Source organism: Nothobranchius furzeri, chromosome 19 (genome assembly GCF_043380555.1).
Source record: "Nothobranchius furzeri strain GRZ-AD chromosome 19, NfurGRZ-RIMD1, whole genome shotgun sequence".
Lineage (NCBI taxonomy): Eukaryota > Metazoa > Chordata > Actinopteri > Cyprinodontiformes > Nothobranchiidae > Nothobranchius > Nothobranchius furzeri.
The window spans coordinates 15040136-15059788 of NC_091759.1; the positions used below are offsets into that span (position 1 = coordinate 15040136).

General features: G+C 41.7%; 1 protein-coding gene across 3 annotated transcripts in view; it reads right to left on the minus strand.

Moving 5' to 3' along the window:
- Nucleotides 1-14660, minus strand: part of LOC129165156 (E3 SUMO-protein ligase ZBED1) — a 267126-nt gene extending 252466 nt beyond the window's left edge. For 2 of the 3 annotated variants that reach the window (XM_070547662.1, XM_070547661.1), the window contains exon 1: nt 14547-14659. The gene's annotated coding sequence lies outside the window, so the exon portion shown is untranslated. Of the gene's footprint in view, nt 1-14546 lie in introns of all 3 variants that reach the window. The other variant, XM_070547659.1, reaches the window with a different exon arrangement.
- Nucleotides 14661-19653: the final 4993 nt, after the last annotated feature.

Genomic DNA, 19653 nt, shown 5'->3' on the forward strand with positions numbered 1-19653 from the left:
GATGGAACTAAAAGATGGGTGTCTGAAAACTATATGTGAATATGAGATGATGAATCAGAATCTCCATATATTCAGAGAGGTACGTTCTGGATAAAATAATTTGGTTTGCAGATAAGCTATAAGCTGTTATTTATCAAACTGCATACAGACGCACACTTTCTGTGTGTCTGCATTACCGTAGAGGCACCCTCTTGGTGGATCCAAAAGTCAGAGTGGTCAGATGACCGCTGGCACCGGAGGGCTGTAGAGTACCGAGGTGCCGTCCTTTCAGTCCTAGAGATGTCTCGGGTCACGACAAATGGATGGAAACCACGCGTCTTAAAATAACTCTAAAGGAGTTTTGCAAAATCAGCTTTGTTCTGCAGGAAAACTATCTTGTTGTTCTCAGCTTTTGCAGACGCAAAACGCTTTAAGGTTTTGACAGCGTGTCAAAAACTTTCTGAGCTAGAGATCTGCTAAGCAGGGACGAAATTTTGATTTCAGAAGTGGGGGGGACACAGCAGGCTTGTGCGGATTTGGGGTGGGGGGTGTTATGTAAAGACCCCTTGACACTAGGGTTGTCACGGTAACCGGTATAGCAGTAAACCCCGGTAAAAAAGTTGACAATAAAAATAACCGTCCAGTTTTTAAAAAACTAAATTATCTCGGTGGGTTTACCGTGGCCGCGGTTTCGGCGCGGTGACCCTTACCAGCCACCGTCGCTTCAGCTGAAGTTCCCGCGGCGCGCACACGCACTTTTTAGTTTGCAACGGCACCAAAACTTTGAAGCTGAAATAATGGCGGAAGGAGGAGACGGCAGCGCCCAGGACATCCATCAGCCCTCAAAGAAGACTAAATCGGAAGTATGGGCATATTTTGGATTTCTGAAAATGCTGAGGGACAGTTAATAGAAGACGGCTATCCCGTTTGCAGAACGTGCAGGAAACAAGTGTCTGCAAAAGGCAGCAACACTTTGAATCTAATGGCACATCTGCGTGACCATCACCCACGTCTCCACAGCCAGTGCAAGGTAAGATAACATTAGCATTTTAGCTTAAATGCATGACGCGAGGACTTTTGGTTGAGGGAGAATGCAACGAGTCACTATAGACTGCAGCCGCAGCGTCCTCTGCCAGCATTTAAACCGTGTCACGGACACCCTGTTGCTGGATGAAGCATCTTATTTGTTGATGATGAAGAGAAATATACAATTAGTTCCTTGTCATTGATTTGTTTACTTATTCAATGCCATTTATACTTGAACATTTGGATTTGATTACATAGTGTAGTAGTTATTTTAGTAATTTGTTTAAAGTGGCTATTTATTTTAAATACATATTTTTTAAGGTTGACTTGTACAGTGCTCAAGTCAAGTGTGGACTGGAGTTTTAGATTTTCATTTTGATAATGAAGAAAACAAGTATATGAGAAAACAAGTGGTGTTTCTTTGATTTGTTTACATATTGTTTATGTTTCGAATGTTTGGATTTGTATCATTTAAACCTGCACTGACTACTGTAACATGTTCCAGAAAAAGAAGCTATTTGTTCCTTTACTTGTGAAAAGTTGCACTTTTGCTAAGACTTTGTGTTATTTTAGGTTTAATAAACACTGTTAAACCTTTTCAGAACTATTTCAGTTTGTGTAGAACAGGACTATCAATGCTTTCTGAACATATGCAACACCGTTTAAAAAATACCGCGATAATACCGAAAACCGTGATAATTTTGGTCACAATAACCGTGAGGTTAAATTTTCATACCGTGACAACCCTACTTGACACGTCATATATATATATATATATATATATATATATATATATATATATATATATATATATATATATATATATATATATGTATATATATGTATATATATATATATATATATCAAAGTTAAAAAATGTACAACTCTATTATTATTTTTATTTATTATCATTATTGAAGTGCAGTTTTGGCTGTTGACAATGGACAGGCTATTGTATTTATTGTTTTGGGTCTTTTTTTAATTGTTTTTGGTGCAACATTTTCTAACAGGGAGTGAGATTCCTTTTTTATTTAATTTTTGTTTGTTATTTTTATTCATTTAGAAGTTCTGGTTCTGGACATTTCAATGTTAAATGAAGGTTTATTTGTTGCATTTTAAAGGGTGTACTTGCATTATTATGATATATTAACATTATATTAGTGGTTATTTTGGTCTAGATAATGTTGACAATGATATCGTTTATCATCAACAATTTGTTGGACAAAATATCGTCCAGCAAAATTTGTTACATTCCCAGGCCTAGTCAAAAGTATAAAAATTATTTATACATAAACGGTCCTCCTGAGATCTGGCCGTTTGTTCATTTGCTGTGTTAGAGGACATGCTGAACTAATGTTTTACACATGATCATCACCCTAACATTTGAGTGTATAAAAACATATTAAATATGTTTTTTTCCCTTAAAAGTGTTTAAACAGTTGTTGCATTTCAACACACAAAAAATAAATGGAAAAAATAAGATAAATCTAATGAAAAGAGTACATCTTTGACATTAAGCTTAAAAAATCTGTTGACGATGATGATACTGTTCATTTTTCAGAGCTTTTTAATGTGAAAATATACATTGCAATAGATAAGTTTACAATAAAGTTAAATGATAAAAGTTTTGAAGTTATACTTCTACTACTACTACTACTAGTAATAATAATTATGATGATAATAGTAATAATAAAAAAAATAATAATTATAATAATACGAATAAATTGTGTCTGAGGAGTCAGTTATGTGGAGGAGATGAGTTTGTAAAAGTTAGTTTTGAGTATGTTTGTGAAGGAGGAGGTGAGTCTGAGCTTAATGCAGGTCTGTCACGTGTTCCAACTTACGTTTTGACTTTGAAAGAAGTCTCTCATATCCACTTTTCGTTTTCTTGACATGCTGCCGCCTGGCTGTGCCTAACTACCAAAGACTCACAAATGAACACTTATTCAAATGTTATGTAATGGAAGCTGAGCTGAGCTCTGATATTACACAGCGTCTAGTTGACAATGTGACTCAGTACCGGTGTTCCCTAGCGGCTCCAAACTAGCAAAACAACGTGAGCACGTTCTGACTGTTTACAACTTGAGTGACAGCAGCAACAGCCAATAATACGTTAGCAAGTATCAGCAGAGCCAATAGATTAGCTTTTGGGCGGGTCTAATAGTAAACCGGTTTCCGTTTCGGTCCTAGTGCTCAACCAAATCCATTTAATGGAGCGTAACATTGTTTTTGGACGGAAAAAAGTGCAGGGGACCAAAACTGCCTTTTGAAAAAGTGGGGGGGACATGTCCCACCCGTCCCCCCCCAAAATTACGTCCCAGCTGCTAAGAGATGGCCAGTCTCCAGCTTTCTCTCCCGACTGACGAGAAAGCAGAGCGGCTGGTTAATATACCCGCTGTTATCTATGACCGAACTTACCAAGAATCTCAGAAACACGCGCTCTGAGATGCAGAGTCTCTGAGTCTGAGGACAAGGTTAGTTATGTGTCATGCTTTCTTAATTTTAACCCTAATGCTTGTCTGGTGTGTGAACAGATGGTGGTGACCTCATCTAGTAAACATACTAAACCATCATTGAATACAGATTGATGGACATTTCATTGCTTGTAATCCATGGAAATATTTAGTGATTATTTTCAATTATAAAATCTTCTTTCTTCTGGGAATAAAGAGTTCATTTAAGAGGAGTTCTCTGTGAAGAACAGACTTCTGACAAGGGAAGATACACCAGGACATGTAGTAGCCAGGGTTATTTGCTCTGGCTGCATATGACCTGTGGGATCTTTCATTTATTTATTTATTTTCTGTGTCTTTTTTTTTCTGATCCTGTGGGATCTTTAAAATCAGTCCATTTCGCGACGTTACACCAGTCAGCCAAAGGGATATCCCCTTGGCCAAGTAGCCAGGGTGCATGATGAATCAGGATACAGTGACAGGACGCTCATACTGTAACACCAATCACAGTGTTCTATTGGTTTGGTGGGCAGGCTGTTGCAACAGAGTGAAACAATTAAGATGAAGCAACTTTGGCATCAACTTTGGACTTTTTGGACTTGTGCTTTTCTTTGAGTCAACAGCAGATAGAGGTACATTAGGCCTTTATTTAGAAAAAGGATGTATTTGTGTCTTTTTTGACGTTGTATGATGGACTGCGCTGCTGACTGACATCCAAAGCATTGAGTGCATCTTGTTGTTCGTTGTCCAGTAGCATGCAGAGAAAGTTTGAAAGACACCTGTAGATTCCACCCCACGACTGAGATCTGTTTATAGGTCATGGCCAGATTATATATTCACATATGTAGGATGACTTGCTAGGCTAGCAATCTTCATCAGAAGTGCCCTGGGTGTTTTATACGACGTTTTCAAATAACTGGTGAGTCCAGATGGACCCTGTTCCAGAGTGATGACGCATCAGGGTAAGAAGAGAGGCAGACGAAGCGATGCGCCCATCATGCCTAGTGCCTACTGTAGAAGGCTGTGGGGGCAGTATTTAGATCTGGGGTTGCTGCAGGTCAGGTTTAGGATCAGCAACAGGATGTGCTCCAAGAATGAGGTCGCTGACTAATTGAATATACTGAATGACCAGGTTACTTCATCTTCTCTGATGGCACAGGCATATTCCTGCATTACAATGCCAGGATTCATCGGGCATAGTGAAAGGGTGGCCAGGAGACATAATTTTCACACATGGATTGGCTGCCACAGAGTCCAGACCTTAACCCCAATGAAAATCTTATATATATATATATATATATATATATATATATATATATATATATATATATATATATATATATATATATATTATCTATCTATCTATCTATCTATCTATCTATCTATCTATCTATCTATCTATCTATCTATCTATCTATCTATATATATATATATATATATATATATATATATATATATATATATATATATATTATCTATATCTATATCTATCTATCTATCTATCTATCTATCTATCTATCTATCTATCTATCTATATATATATATATATATATATATATATATATATATATATATATATTTATTTATTTATAAGGCTGCTGAGAAAAAAATATATATATATACAGTATATATATATATATATATATATATATATATTTATAAGGCTGCTGAGAAAAAAATATATATACAGTATATATATATATATATATATATATATATATATATATATTTATAAGGCTGCTGAGAAAAAATATATATATTTATTTATTTATAAGGCTGCTGAGAAAAAAAATATATATATACATACACACACACACACACACACACACACATATATCTCATTCAGAGGAGGTTGATTTCTCAGCAGCCTTTCATGGTTATGAGCACATTTCCAAAGAATGTGTGGAAAAAGCATGCAGCATCATTTTGGGTTGAGAGGCAGACGGAGTGCTAGATTGGATGGCAGGTAGATTGCATCTATCAAAGAGGAATCATCTCCCCCAAAACACTGTCCGCCTTCAGTTTCTGGGCTCTCTTTTTTATTTTTTTGTAAAAGGAGCAATTCTTTGCAAGGCCCAAGGTGTCAACCGCTGCTATCATATCTGAGGCTCACCATCTAGTTTTGACGAGCATCAAAGTGAAGGGATGATGTTGAGCTAGGCGATAGACATCTCATTACACTTTCATATGATGTGGACTGCCGCAGGTTTGCCGGCTGGTCAAAGGGAGTTGAACACAGCTTCATTGATTCAGAGGGCTGCTCAGCTCTGCACGCCCAGAGGCAGGTTGCTCCACTCCTTTCCGAACGTTAATTAATTTCCTGACGAGTCACTCTTTGCCACCCCTAGCAGCCATGTTTTCTGTTCTGTGGCCAGTGGCTCGACTTTCATCAGCGATACATGGTCTTACAGTGGTCCACTGTGGTGCTAACGAGGGTAAACCTGAACCTCCCATCTCCCTCATGGCCTGGGTTTGACCTGGTCTGGCTTCAGCTGGGCTGTCAGCCAGAATGCAGCCTGAAATGACTGTCTCTCTGTCTCAGGCTCAACACTGGAGCCATTCTCTTTCTTCCTCTCTTGGGCTTCCAGCAGACCAAGCATACGGCTGACATACAGCGCCTGGAGTTGTGCCTGGGGGCTGGCGTCCCTCTTGAGTCGGCCTTGGCTCCCTGGAGAAGCAGGTGGTGCCAGTAAACAGCTGCAGAATGCAGTAGAAAGTGTCTTTCCTCACACCATTCTAACATCCCTTCCTTTAATGCCAACCTGTACATTATGCACACATGTTAATGGCACTTCGGTATTTATAGCCATACTGGCAAATAAAAAAAATCTCAGCAAGTGTCATGAGGATGAGCCTTCATCATTCTGTGAATTGTCCTGCAGTGATAAAAAAAGTATTGTTATAATTGTAAATGTATTTTTTTAGCTTGACATAAATATTAAGTAATTTAATGTCTTATTATAAACAATATTTTATTGCATCAACACATAAATATATATTATAATGCTATTCGTTCATTTTAAACCCAACTAATTAGTGGTATTTCATTATTTGTAATAATTGCTGACCCAAATTAGAACAAATATAGATTTCTTGTAATTTACATGTGCATGAACTAAACATAAATAAATAAATGGAATGTGGAAGTTTAGAGTCAGAAATTAGGTTAAAAATGTGAACCGTCCACATTTGTGATCTCAATAGATAAACGGTATCCACAAAAAAATGGCAGAAATTGTTCTGTTTTTCAGTCAATTTCTGGAAAACATCTCAAAACTGCCTCATTAAAAGAAAAGTTCACCAAATGCAAAGTTTTGCACAAGCAGACATGAGAAAAGACGCTGCCAGTAGGCTAAAAACAAAGCAAGATCAGCTAAAACTGTACTTTGTCACAACCAGATTTTGGAATTCGATCATAATTTGAACTTTGAACTTGATGTACATGACATGATTTTATTTAAAAAGTGAACTGAATTTATGCGTGCACACACAAAATATTAATTAAAGGCAAACTTTACTCATATTTTGATACAATTGCAGTGGTTTCTAGTAGAAGTGAATGCCTTGTAAGCCATACTCTGGAGAAAAAAGAGCTCCAGTGCACCTGTTTGAGGACGCAGAAGTCAGCTGGAGGACAAAGTAGCTTAAAACGGCAGGTTTTTGAGTCTTTTTTCTTGAGATTTGGACATCTCGCCTCTAATTTGCCTAAAAGCGACATAACTTTCCCACTGACGCCATTTTCTCTGCAACGTTACTGTTTAATCTCACAAATACCACAAGTCTAAAGACGTTCTGCTGTGTGGTGGAGTTGCTAATGCTAACAGTTAGCTTCTACTTGTCGTGACGCTAAGCCAACAACGGCCTTCCCTGGTGTGAGTCAAGACGAGTGAGTCCAAGAACGCAAAGTGTCAATGTGACGTAGATCTGTCAGGCTTTTCAAATCCTAGCATTTCACCATCTGTTTTCTATCAGAAGCTAATGTAGGAAAGGTCTGTAGACTATTTTCATGTTTAAAAGTAATTTTAAAAGTAATAAGTAAAAAATGGTTTCTCAGTGAGCATGCTCTAAAAACATTTTCTCTTTCTTGGTAATCTCCAGCCTTCTGAACAAAATGCAGGAGCTTGGACTTGGTTCAGACAAAAACAAGCAATCTTTGTGTTGGAAACACCGTTTATACAAAGAAACTGATAGGAAGGGACGTCGTCCCGTATGGTGGCCTTAAATAACTCTGTTCTTTTTCCGTGTCAACATCTCCAGACCACTGTGGCCACAGCCACGTCCATTGAAGCTGCTAATTGAAAGTGTCGTGAAATATGAATGAACACAAGAAGAGAGCAGACTGTTCCTTCCCTTTTCCTCTCCAAACCCATCTCCTAGCCCTCTCCTAGTCCTTTCATCTCTTCATCTGTTTCTCGTCTGAAGGTCACCTGTATCTCCACCTTTTTGACACATTTTGTCACGGATCTAGGTATCCTTTTAGAAATAAATTTTGAGTGTTAACATAAAGTTTACAGCGCTGTATTCAGTGATGGAGGTCCAAAATCTAGCTTTGGCTTCATAAAGAACAATGCGTGGACAAATAACAACCGATTGGTTGATTGGAATGTTGTAAACATGTTTGTGATCCTGAAACGTTAAAGAGACAGCAGTGTAGACTCCTATGGGACGAGGTCTGCAGGGGAAAGCCTTGCTGACAAATGTCTGCCTTCGACTAAGGAGCTCGGATGGGCTTCACCCAAAGAAGCAAAGCATCACCTTAACATGACTTCACTCCCTGCATTGGCTGCTGCATTAGCACCTCATGAGAACATGGGCAGGAGGGAATGAGTCTTTGTGTGGCTCCTGGGACCTGCCTGGCATATCTCCTCACTAATAGTGAGAAAGAGACGGTGAGGGAGGTCAAGTAGATGTTTGGAATCAAACCAAACTCTTAAGCCTGATTTATACTTCTCCGTCTGCGTTGGTGCGAAGACACGCAACGCCATCATGCGTCAGCACAAGGGCTCTCCAACGGGCTCACAGACGGAGACATGCCCAAAATTGTAAACATTCGTCGAAAGTGTCAGAGAACGCAAGCTTGTGATTGGTCAGTATGCCACTTCCTGTATATTCGTCACTAGCACCGCTGTAGCTCCATTAAAAAGTAAACAGATATTTAGCAGCAGACCCAGAACAGTTTGAAGAACGCATTGCGGAAAAAGTCCAAAATTAATAAAATTTATTCACCCATGAGTGAAGCCGTACAAAACATGGAGCAAACGTGGACGGAAACAACGGTAGAAGTGGGTTCGGAGGTAGCGATCGCATGAAGAGATGGAGGAGAATGAAGGACAAATTTGTCAGTGTTACAAAGTCTCTGAAATATATAAACACATTAGTAAATCCACTATCAGGGACCAGATACATGAGTATTATGGTGGCAGGATACCACAGAACAGTGCTACGCCCTCTGTTGTCCTGGCGGGGAATTGCTTTGCAATAATCCGCTACCTGACCAGACGATCGAATGTGAAAACCTTTCCGACAATCCATGTGCTTCTCTTTGTTGTGGAGCTCATGGAGAAGTCTTTAGAGGGTCTGTCCTTGGGAAAGAGGTGTCAGGCTGGTGCTTGAAAGTCCCTGGAATATTTGTGGTTTAGTTCAAACAGGAAAACCAACACAGTTCAGTCCTTCTCCTGGGGTACTTCACTGAGAAGTGACGGAATAAGCAGCAGAAGCTTTAGAAGAAGAAGAAAATATCATTTCCATAGCGCCTCTCAAGATAAAAATCACGAGGCGCTTAAATGAGTAACTCACGAGTGGTTCACGAGTACACATTATGTCAGGCTCCTTACATCAAAGGCCGACGGTAAACTTTGTTGTTGCATCATCTATAAGTCACGCGAAGAGCAGAGCTGTCAGCAGATCATCAGTTGGAGATGAGTCAGTTGCTTGTTTTTAAAGAAACAAAAGCATCACTTTCCTCAAGGCAGCATCAGGGCGCCTTTGGTCATTTATAAGTAGTCAGCCTGTGGGAGTAATGCAGCATGATCACGTCGTTTTCACTAAAGATTACGCAATGGTGTGGGGCCAATCTTCGTACTGTCGACACATTGTGACGGATCTCCTTTTAGCTCGAACATAACTTGTTTTTTATCCTGATTGAAGCCACTCGTCTAAAAAATGTTCGTGGGCCACTACAAAAGGTGGCTGTCCTAGACGGTCCCCGTGAATTGTTTGGCGATCAAAGTTCCCAGATCTCTGCATCGCTCCAGTTTGCCATCTCAGTGGACTTGTTTACAAATGCGCACTCACGCACGCGTGACACGCACTAGTCAACATCATATATGTCTTGTACCACATAATTTTTAATCTGAAGCTACATATTCAGCATATTCAGGGCAGAGTATTGTTCCTGTTAGTGTTTAGTGTGAGATGATAGTAAATATTCCCTTTCTTTCTCCAACAACTTTACCTGATAAGCTAACTTTAGGCAAACCAGCAGCACAACAAATATGTTCAAATAAGACTCACAAACCTGAGTCAACACCAGTCTCATCAAAGCTGGGGTTCTGTCGCCGTACTTTTGGTCTAAAAAATGTCCTTATGTCCATCTTCACTCATGCGTTTCAGGCAGAGAGTGTAGAAGAAGCCGGCTGCTGAAGGGCTTCTTCGTCAGTGGTGGAGGCTCAGGCAGGCTGTATACAAACTACTGCCAGCTGCTCCCTCTCTGTTGGACTTTGGTACTGCATGTTACTTCCACGATTTAGATCCGGGGCTTTCCATGAAACATCCGGGGCTTCAGCCCAAGTAGCCGGGCCTAGCGCCGCCCCTGTCTGATTTGCCACCACATTGTGTCTTTTTAAAGTGCCTAGTAAAACCAGACAAGCTGTTCCTGTGGGAATAAAGGCCCAAGTCCATGAGATGTTTAACTTTTGGCTCCAGGAGAGGAAGTAACTGACAGGCACATAGTGACTTAAAGGAATTAAAATTTATGAGTGCTAAAGCTAAAAGAATGGGATATTAATTATAAAGGACATTAAGGAGTGTTGTTCATTGTAATTTGGTCATTAGGAAAGTGTGAAGGTCAGCAAGCAGACGGATGCTTGTTTTTTAGTTGAGCTTCCTAGATTACTTGGCACTATCAATCTGACTCAACCAGGAAGTAGACATTTCTCATCTGAATTCAAAATATTCCTCTACTCTTTTTCTGTTTGTGGCTGTTAGCAAAACAATTAAAAAGCAGGTAGGCCCTGTTCTAGATGAGCGTAGTAATCACCTGTGAAACGTGATCATCAATTGATTGCACGCACCGGACCCTGACATCGGAACCGCCATGCAAGAATATGTGCAGAAGCTGAACTAAAAATATGAATCTGGGTTTTGAGACAGGTCTGCATGGACCTTTGCACATATCAGAGTGAAGATTTGTTGGAGAGAGGTTTCTGACCATGGAACACCCGTAGTTGTCGACACACTCGTGCACGCTAGATATGTCCAGTCAGACTCTGAGTTCACAGATAAGTTGGCGCTCGAGGTTACCAGGCCTGCAGGGGTTCGCTTAACTCTGAGAAAATTCATCTGAGTGTCAGCACTTTATGATTCAGACACACACACACACACACACACACAGACACACACACACACACACACACACACACACACACACACACACACACACAAGAGAGAGAGAGAGAGAACTCACTTGCTGCACAATCATTGGACACTTATTTGTATGAGCTAATGTTCTGTGTCTGTGCGGATTGGGAGTGGGGGGGGGGGGGGGGGGGGGGGGGGCTTGTTTGTGTGTTTTAGCGAGTGCTTTGAGTTGATCTCACTGAAAGTCACCTCTGATGCCCATTATACACCCACACGCAGAAATACACCTCAGTTTTACTTACCCCCTACCAGCTTCCTCCCCCATAATGCTCACTAAACAGACAAGGTTTGCTGCCATGTTTCTCTGATTGGTTTGGATTTACAGCAGCGCTGTATTAATATGGTGGAGTTCGCTTCAAGGACTTACTGGTGGATCTGACGCGCAGCAGTGGATCAGTGACAGGGTGTTGATGGGAATGACTTTAGATATTGAGATTAGAGAAAACACAAAAAAGTGTTTCTGGCTTTCTGTCAGAGTCTTGGAAGCTAATTTAACATCGTCCTGTTGTCTGGATTGACATTTATCTCAATGTCTGGGTTTGCACCGTTGCTTTCATTACACCGCCCACTTTTGTTAGTATATGTGTGAGTTTTATAAAGCTGTAAAATCACCTTTGTGCTGGTTTGTGGCACTGCTTGTCAGTCTGTGTTCTGTGATAGATCCTGACAAGCTACAGTCTGAATTATTGATTGTCTTATCTGAAAGTTTGATGCTTAGCCTCAGGGCTGGATTAACCTGCCAACAGCACGACCGTCTCCCCCTTTGAGGTAACCACAACGCAGACGCACAAATGCACATGCATATTAATGCACACACATTCACACATCAGACACCAGTTGACACGGAAGACCTTGCTTTTGGCTGCTAAGAGCTGCACATGCCACACAACCTCCCACATGCACTTCTAAGGAGGCTGATTTTCACTGGTTTCATTTGTTCTCTTGACCCATACGAGAGGCTCTAGGTTGGTGGGTCTCCATGGGTGGGTGTTTGGTGCATCATGGGAGGTAGAAATCCCACACTGCACGAATAAAAATCGTTCAGAGGTGGTAGATCTTAGAAGAATTGTAATTCAGTTTGCCATTGTTTTATTTTAAAGCTTTACAGCACATACAGACATGGTCTAACGTTTAGAGAATGACACAGGGCTGGTTTTTCACTTATGTTCTCCCCCCACAGGATTCGGCAGTTCTTCCTTAGTTTTATTTTAAATGTATTTATTTATTTTTAACCGTGTCCTGTCTGGCTGTGAAGCAAGCAGAATTGATGTGTGAATGCTGGTAACAAGTCTTACAGATTTACTCTCAGGTGGAGCATCAAAGCGTTTGCTTTTAATGTCACGCCTGATACTTAAAACTTTATTGTTACTGTTGTTGAATGCTTTGTAATTCCGACCAGACACGGAGACAGAGGTGAAAGAGAAAGGTGTGTGTGCATGTGTGTGTGTGTGTGTGGGGGGGGGGGGGGGGGGGGGGGGGGGGGGCACGGAAATAAACAATCAATGATGAACAAGAGTCTTCTTCTAGACCTGCAGAAAATGGGACACGCAACAATGCATCAGGAGCAAGCTATCGCTGCGTCAACTTGATGATGAAATATAAAATCAACATTGTTTAACTGAACAATCACACGATAATAAATCACAGTGCATTAAGTGCCCACCATAGCCTTAAGACATGGGTTGAAAGTGCCCAAGCCCATACTTTTGAGAGCACCATGTGAGCACCTGTGTGTGTACATGCGCTTGTTTATTTAAGGTTTCTCTATAGGAGCGTCCAATGGAGAGTGTGAGGGACCACAGATCCGCCCCCCAAAGATGCGCAGGAGACGGGGGGAGCTAACAAGTCCCAGAGATCCAGGCGCTGCCCCAGAACACAGGAACCCCAAGGAGACTGCAACCAGAAAGGCCCCCGCCCCCCTCGAGAGGCACAGAGGATCGCCCCGGGGGGCCACAACCAGTAGCCGGTAGAGTCCCGGGAGACATCAGCGGCAAGCCCACAGGTCCGCCCGCAGCCTCCCACCCCCTAGCCGGCCGAGTCCGAGACCCAGCAACCCAGGACCAAGGGGCGGCCACCCCCGCCGGTGACCCAGCAGAGCCCAGGGACCCAGACCCCACCAGGCAGCCACCGGGATCTATCAGGCAGATGCCAAAATCTTAAACCCCCAGACCCGGTTGCCACGAACACTCAGGCAGTCCAAGGCACAACCCCTCACACCAGGTGTGGCAGGGAGAGGGGAGACGAAGATCTATATCATCAAAAGAAGTCCCAGAAGAGGGGAGGAGTCAAAGGCCCCACCTGACATATACAGTCATACACAAACACAGTCACACACTCCCTCCCTCATGCTCACACATGCACATACAACCCAAGACTTACAAAAATGCACACCGGACACCCACTCATGCTCCCCATACACTCCCTATTCACTCTGGTCCCGGTACTGCTGCACACTGGGTACAACATCACCGGTAACCAGAGTTTGACCCTTTCTGCTGGGGTGCTGATGAGCAGGCTCCCCCGCCCAACGCCGAGCACAGCAACCCACCACCCCAGACGCACTTCTTACTGGCATGCTGTCCATCATCTTCTGGTCTAAACTCTGACTGATGGCGGCCCATTGCTGATAACCTGAGCTTGGAGTCAGAATTGGTACAAAGTGTGTGTCCACCTGCTTGCTAAAGCAGGAATCTGAAGCTTGTTTTTTAGAAATCCGTAAAAGTGATCGTAGTTATTGAGAAAAGCCTCGACAGATCTATGTCACACTGTCACTTAACATTCATGGACTCACCTGTCTTAACTCACGATGGGGAAGGCCGTCGCTCGTTTAGCACCCAGGAAACATCTTGGCTAGTAGAAGCTAACTGTTAGCCAGTGGCGGCTGGCCAGTAGAGGGCGATAAGGCACTGCCCTCCCAGTTTCCCCTGTGTTTTTAATTTTTATTTTAAAAAATAAATAAATAAAATTAACAATAATCACATATTCTAAGTTAATTGTGTGTTTTGTAACAAAAATTAATTATATATATATATATATATATATATATATATATATATATATATATATATTGGTCTCTGCCGGTCTCTGCCGATCTCTGCCGAGTGGTGGAGGCTGTGTGCTGTTTTTCAATCGCCCAAACAGGACGGGACCAGTTGTCCAATTGCTGACAAGAATATCAAAGGGTAGGAATGGGAATGTATCCAATCAGCGTCAACATTGTTTCAGAACGTTTCAGAAGCATGATGGGCGATAGAGCTACCGCCAAGGCTTTCGTTGGTGTTCGGTAGAACTCGGAGAGTCTCGACTCCAGCACGTTTTTGGTCGTGACTCGTGACGGTCGTGACACAGACGTAGATATGGACGCCAGTGCGCCTACAACATGGAGACCGGATCTCAGCAGCCACTGAATTCAGTTCGGTCTCTTCTCCAGTATCCGTTCGAGAGGAGAACTATGGTGGAAAAACTTAATGTCAAAGAGCTTGGACCAGATCAGCCCGACGTAAAGATAAGCCAGCAGGAGAAGGAGAAGGGTAAACTGTACACACGAGGCTTCTCCCAAAATTGGTACACCAGGAAGCAGTGGCTAGCTGGATGCAATCACGCTAATGCGTTATTTTGCTTTCTGTGTTTGTTATTCAAAACGGCTGGGATCCACAAAAGGTGGATGTGGAACTTGTGTCTCATTGGGGACTCCATTCATTCTCTGACCGAGGAATGCAGCGCATCAGTGCAGCAGCCAACAAAGAAACGGAGGACGTTTGGACAGGGAGAACAGCAGCTGGGTGCAGAGGTAAGCTGTACATTACATTTCTGTAAACAAGACAATCAGAATCAGAAATCCTTAGTTGTCCCACAAACCGGGACATTTGTTTAATAACATGTACATTGTTTAATGTGCAATAACTGTAAAAACTAATTTCAACACACATACCTATTATACATATTTAATCATGTAAATGTGTATTTCAAGTAAATTTGTACATACATCAATCTGATTCCATTTTACTTGTTACACTTCTGCTGCAGCAAACAAATTTCCCAGCTTTTGGGACAATAAAACATTTCTGGTTCTCAATGAGATGTTTTTACATTTGAAGTAAAAACATCTCATTGAGAACCAGAAATGTTTTTTTTGTCCCAAAAAGTGGGAAATATGACATTTGTAAGAGGATACTGATGACATTATTTCCTATGAAAGTGTTTCCACTTTCCATAAGTCCTAACAGTGTAAATTTCTGGCATTTTGTCTAAGTGGTGTTTACTACCATTACTGTAACAGTGACCTGCTCATAATTTTTCGTGTTCACTCAAATGTTGAAATTGAACAAAATGTTTTTGTTACTTGCCTCTTGCATTGTCTATTTACCATTTATGGTCATGTTATTTTATGTGCAATTTAATGCAGTATTTTTCAACCTTGGTCTGCAAGGCCAATAGTCAGACACACCTGGATTAATCAGTTTGTCCAATGATGTAAGACAGGAAATAAAAGAGCTGTGCTTAATTCAGGAAATAGTGAAGTTGTGCACAAAGCTCAGAAAGCACAAGTTTGTTTAAAAATAAAAAAATAGCACAGCCCCACCAAAAATATTTTTCACCAGCCGCCACTGCTGTTAGCATTACCAACTCCACCACACAGCAGAACTCCTCCAGGCTTGTGTTGTTTCTGGAGATAAAACCTCCATGTCGCGAAGCAAACAGAGTCAGTGATAGAGTCACATTGCTGTTAGCCAATCAGAGGAGAGATTTACGAATATCAGGAAGTAAGACTCTAAATCCTTCTGTCTGCTGCCTTTATCTCCTCCAGCTGAGTTCTACATCCTCAGAGTACAACTTACAAGGCTAGAGAACACTGCAGATGTGTTGTAAATGTATGAGTACTAATGAGGTAATGGTTGAGGTAGGAAGTTGGTTAAAAAAATAAATAAATAAAAAAAGCACCATGACATTCCTCCCAACATTCATTCATTGTTTCTGTTCAAAGTGCAGCAGTTTACTACAATAAACACGATCATGGAACACGTTTATCAGAGAAAACAGACTGATGCCTCTTATTTGGAAGAGAACTTATGTAATTAGCACCTCCAACAGACTAACAATGTATGAATTTGTGACAGAAACAGGTTATGTAGGAAAACTTACAGCCCTTCAATCAAAACATCCTCTTAATCAGTTGTACTGCTCCAGATGTGCATCGCTGACAGCTGGGAATCAATTGTTGTCACTCTGAAAATGCGGACAATACCATGCTCCTGCCTTTGACATCTCTGCTTCTTCATGACAAATTGACAAATTGTCAATTTTTGGAGGCTACGCCTGAATGGCTTCCTCATTGTGAACGTATGTTTTTTTATAGAGCGTTGGATTTATAAAACCATGTTCAAGCAATCAGACAGAGGTTTAACAATAAAGTCATTTCAGCCCTTTTGTGTAAAGCCATAAACTAATGACCCACATCAAAGAGCGCTGCTGGCTGAATGTTGAAAAATGCAAGAGGCTTTATTTATTGGTGTTTCCTTTGTCTCCATCTTCTCCTGTGTACTGTTTCTCTTAACTGTCACACTGCTGAAGTGAGTCTTGTGTCTCCTGATTTATTCATGATGCAACTTTTAATATCATTCACTATGACACTGGAGTCTGCATCTTAAATTAAAATCCTTCAGGCAAAGTGTGCGACGCGTGTTGTGCTGAGTGTGTTCATGTGTGTGTGCTTGAATTAAAAACAGGAAATCAGCTTTATTTTTCATTGGTTTATAGCCCAGTGGTGTGGCGTGGTGAGACCAGATGCTTAATGGGATTTCAACCATTTCTAAGTGAAGGTTATGCATATGTAGATTGCTTGTATACTTTTATCTATCATATTTTATTCCCTTTACATTGTCACCCAAAAATAGTAACATTAAATGAATGCATTGAGAAGTAAGCCCGGTAGAAAAATGGATAAAGGAATGTCTAGCCAGAATTGATCCCAAGGTGCTTTGTATTTTGCTGTGGCTGGTAATGTTTGTGTTTGAATTAAAGGGGAACTAGGCAGATTTGGCTTGCTTTTAGCACCCCCTAGTGTTCATTTGTTGAACTGAAAGTGAAACCCATCTCCTTGCTCTTTGTAACACCTTAATCTAACAGTTGAAATGTCTCCCCAGCCTTCCATAGTGTCTACAGAAGTTATTAATCAATCAATGAAACAATCTGCTTAAATCAAACATAGGGGTGGTTGATGCACTTGTCTACTTGCAACACCGGGCTCTGACTCACCTCAAGATGCAAAAGAGCACTGGGAGAATCGTGTTCTTCATCTTCTCAAGTGCCTTCAACATTATTTAGCCATGTCTACAGCAGCAGAAGATGAGGGGTGCACGAGTGGACGAACATCTGACTGCATGGCCCATCAACTACCTCACCAACAGGCCACAGTACGTGAAGATGCACAACAGTACATCTGAGGTGGTTGTGTGCAGTACTGGAGCTCCACAAGGTACAATGCTCTCACCCTTTTTCTTCACCTTCTACACCTCGGACTTCACCAACAGCTATCATCTCCCGAAGTTTTTTGATGACTTGGCCATTGTTGGTTATGTGTCTCTGGGGAATGACCTGGAGTACAGGTCAGCCATTATGGACTTTGTGGACTGGTGTGAGTGTAAACACTTTTGCTTGAACACCAGTAAAACAAAGGCAATGGTGATTGACCCTAGAGAAAAACTCCTCCTCGCTCACCGGTAAACATCCAAGAAGCAGACATTGAGGTGGTGGATACATTTAGGTACCTGGGTGGTACCTCAACAGCAAACTGAACTGTTCCAACAGCACAGATGCTCTGTAGAAGGGCCAAAACCACCTCCACCTTCTGAGGAGGCTGAGGTTCTTCAGAGTTAAATCTTTTAAAATCATTTTATAACTGTTGTGGGCTCTGATATTCACTGCTGTGGTCTGTTTGCGGTGCAGGCATCTCTGACCAAGACAGGAAGAGACTGCACAAGCTAGTTAACAAAAACTATAGCTCAGATCTGGGCTGCCCACTGGATTCAGTTGAGGAGATGTGTGAGAGGAGGATGCTGGGGATGATGACCTCCATTTTAAGCCAGACGGACACTGTGCAACTTTTTAACTTGTGGCGTTCAGCTTCAACTCCAACTCTACGATATCCTTGGGGAGCAAATCTTACGAGTCATGTGCTTACTCTGTACAACCCAGTTCTCGGATGCGGCCTGACTGCTCACGCTGTACCATATGTCTGGTAGCAGCATGTCGGACCTAAAAGGTATGCTAAAAATAGCTGTTTTTATACAACATGCTGGACTTTTTTGGGTTTGTCCTTCAGGAGTGCTGTAGGAAGATTACACACAGGGATTTATGGTGGTTGGATGCTGAAGATGAATGAAATAAAGTAAGTCAATGTTTTATCAGTTTTATTTGACATAAACACGCTTTTTTGACAAAATATGTCATTGTGTGAGAAAAAATGCGCATAAATAAAAACAACCGACATGTGCTACTAGGGAAACGGCTGGTAAGCCGTGTTGATGCATGTTTGTGCATGCGCCGTGAGCAGTACTGGTACTTTTTGGGTTGCAGTTGCTCTCAGCACTGCTTCAACAGTGTGATGCCCTCACAAGGGATGAGCAAAACACCAAATACGCCAGAAATTCATGCAAGCTTATGATTGCTGATCATTAGGTCGTCATGTGGTGTTAATTGCCTCTCATAACCCCCTGTATACGACACGATGCTCTGCACCAAACTCGCCCTGATCTTATATATTCTCGCATGAGGGGAAAATTGGCTCAAATAAGTGGAAAAGTCGTACAGTGTATACCCGACTTTTAAAGAAACCCTCCCATCCACTGTGTTCCACTGTGTAGACCATGGACAGCTCGTTCAGAGGCAGACTGAGACACCCCAGATGTAAAACTGAATGCTACCATAGGTCATTCATCCCGTCTGCAGTAAGAGTGCATAACTCCTCAACTTAACCGGTACTGGCATTATCCTGTTAGACAATAACACCAGCGCAATACTCAGAATGTGTTCAATACTTGTGCAACACCGGATTTACATAGTATGTCTGTGTCCTTTATGTTGCATAGTTCTGAAAATCCAAGTTTCATCTTATTTGTAGTTTAAGTGGTCAAAGAATACAATATTAGCTCACTGCCTATGCGTGTACACCATCGACATATAAATATTGGACAATGGGTTTCCATAGCCTCCAACAACACATTTTTGAAGAAAAATGGGAGGTGGCCACCGCTGCCATTTTGACCGTGTCACAGGTTCCGTCAAGCCCAGACAATTCCACAAAAGGGAAGAGAGGTGGAGCTGAGGGTGGGGTTGTAAGGCTGGGATCAACTGACGACACCCGGTCGAACTAGCTACAAGCTAACCTGAAGCTAGCCCAAAGCTAACGCGGAGGTGGGAGCTAAGCTAATGGAGGTAGCAACCTAGCTACAACCGGAGTTAACTGTGCACAACACCAGAGCTTCTGAGTCAGAGATACGCCGGGCTGACCGCTGGGTAAAACCGGGTGGAATACAGAGGTCTCCCTAGACCTCCACAA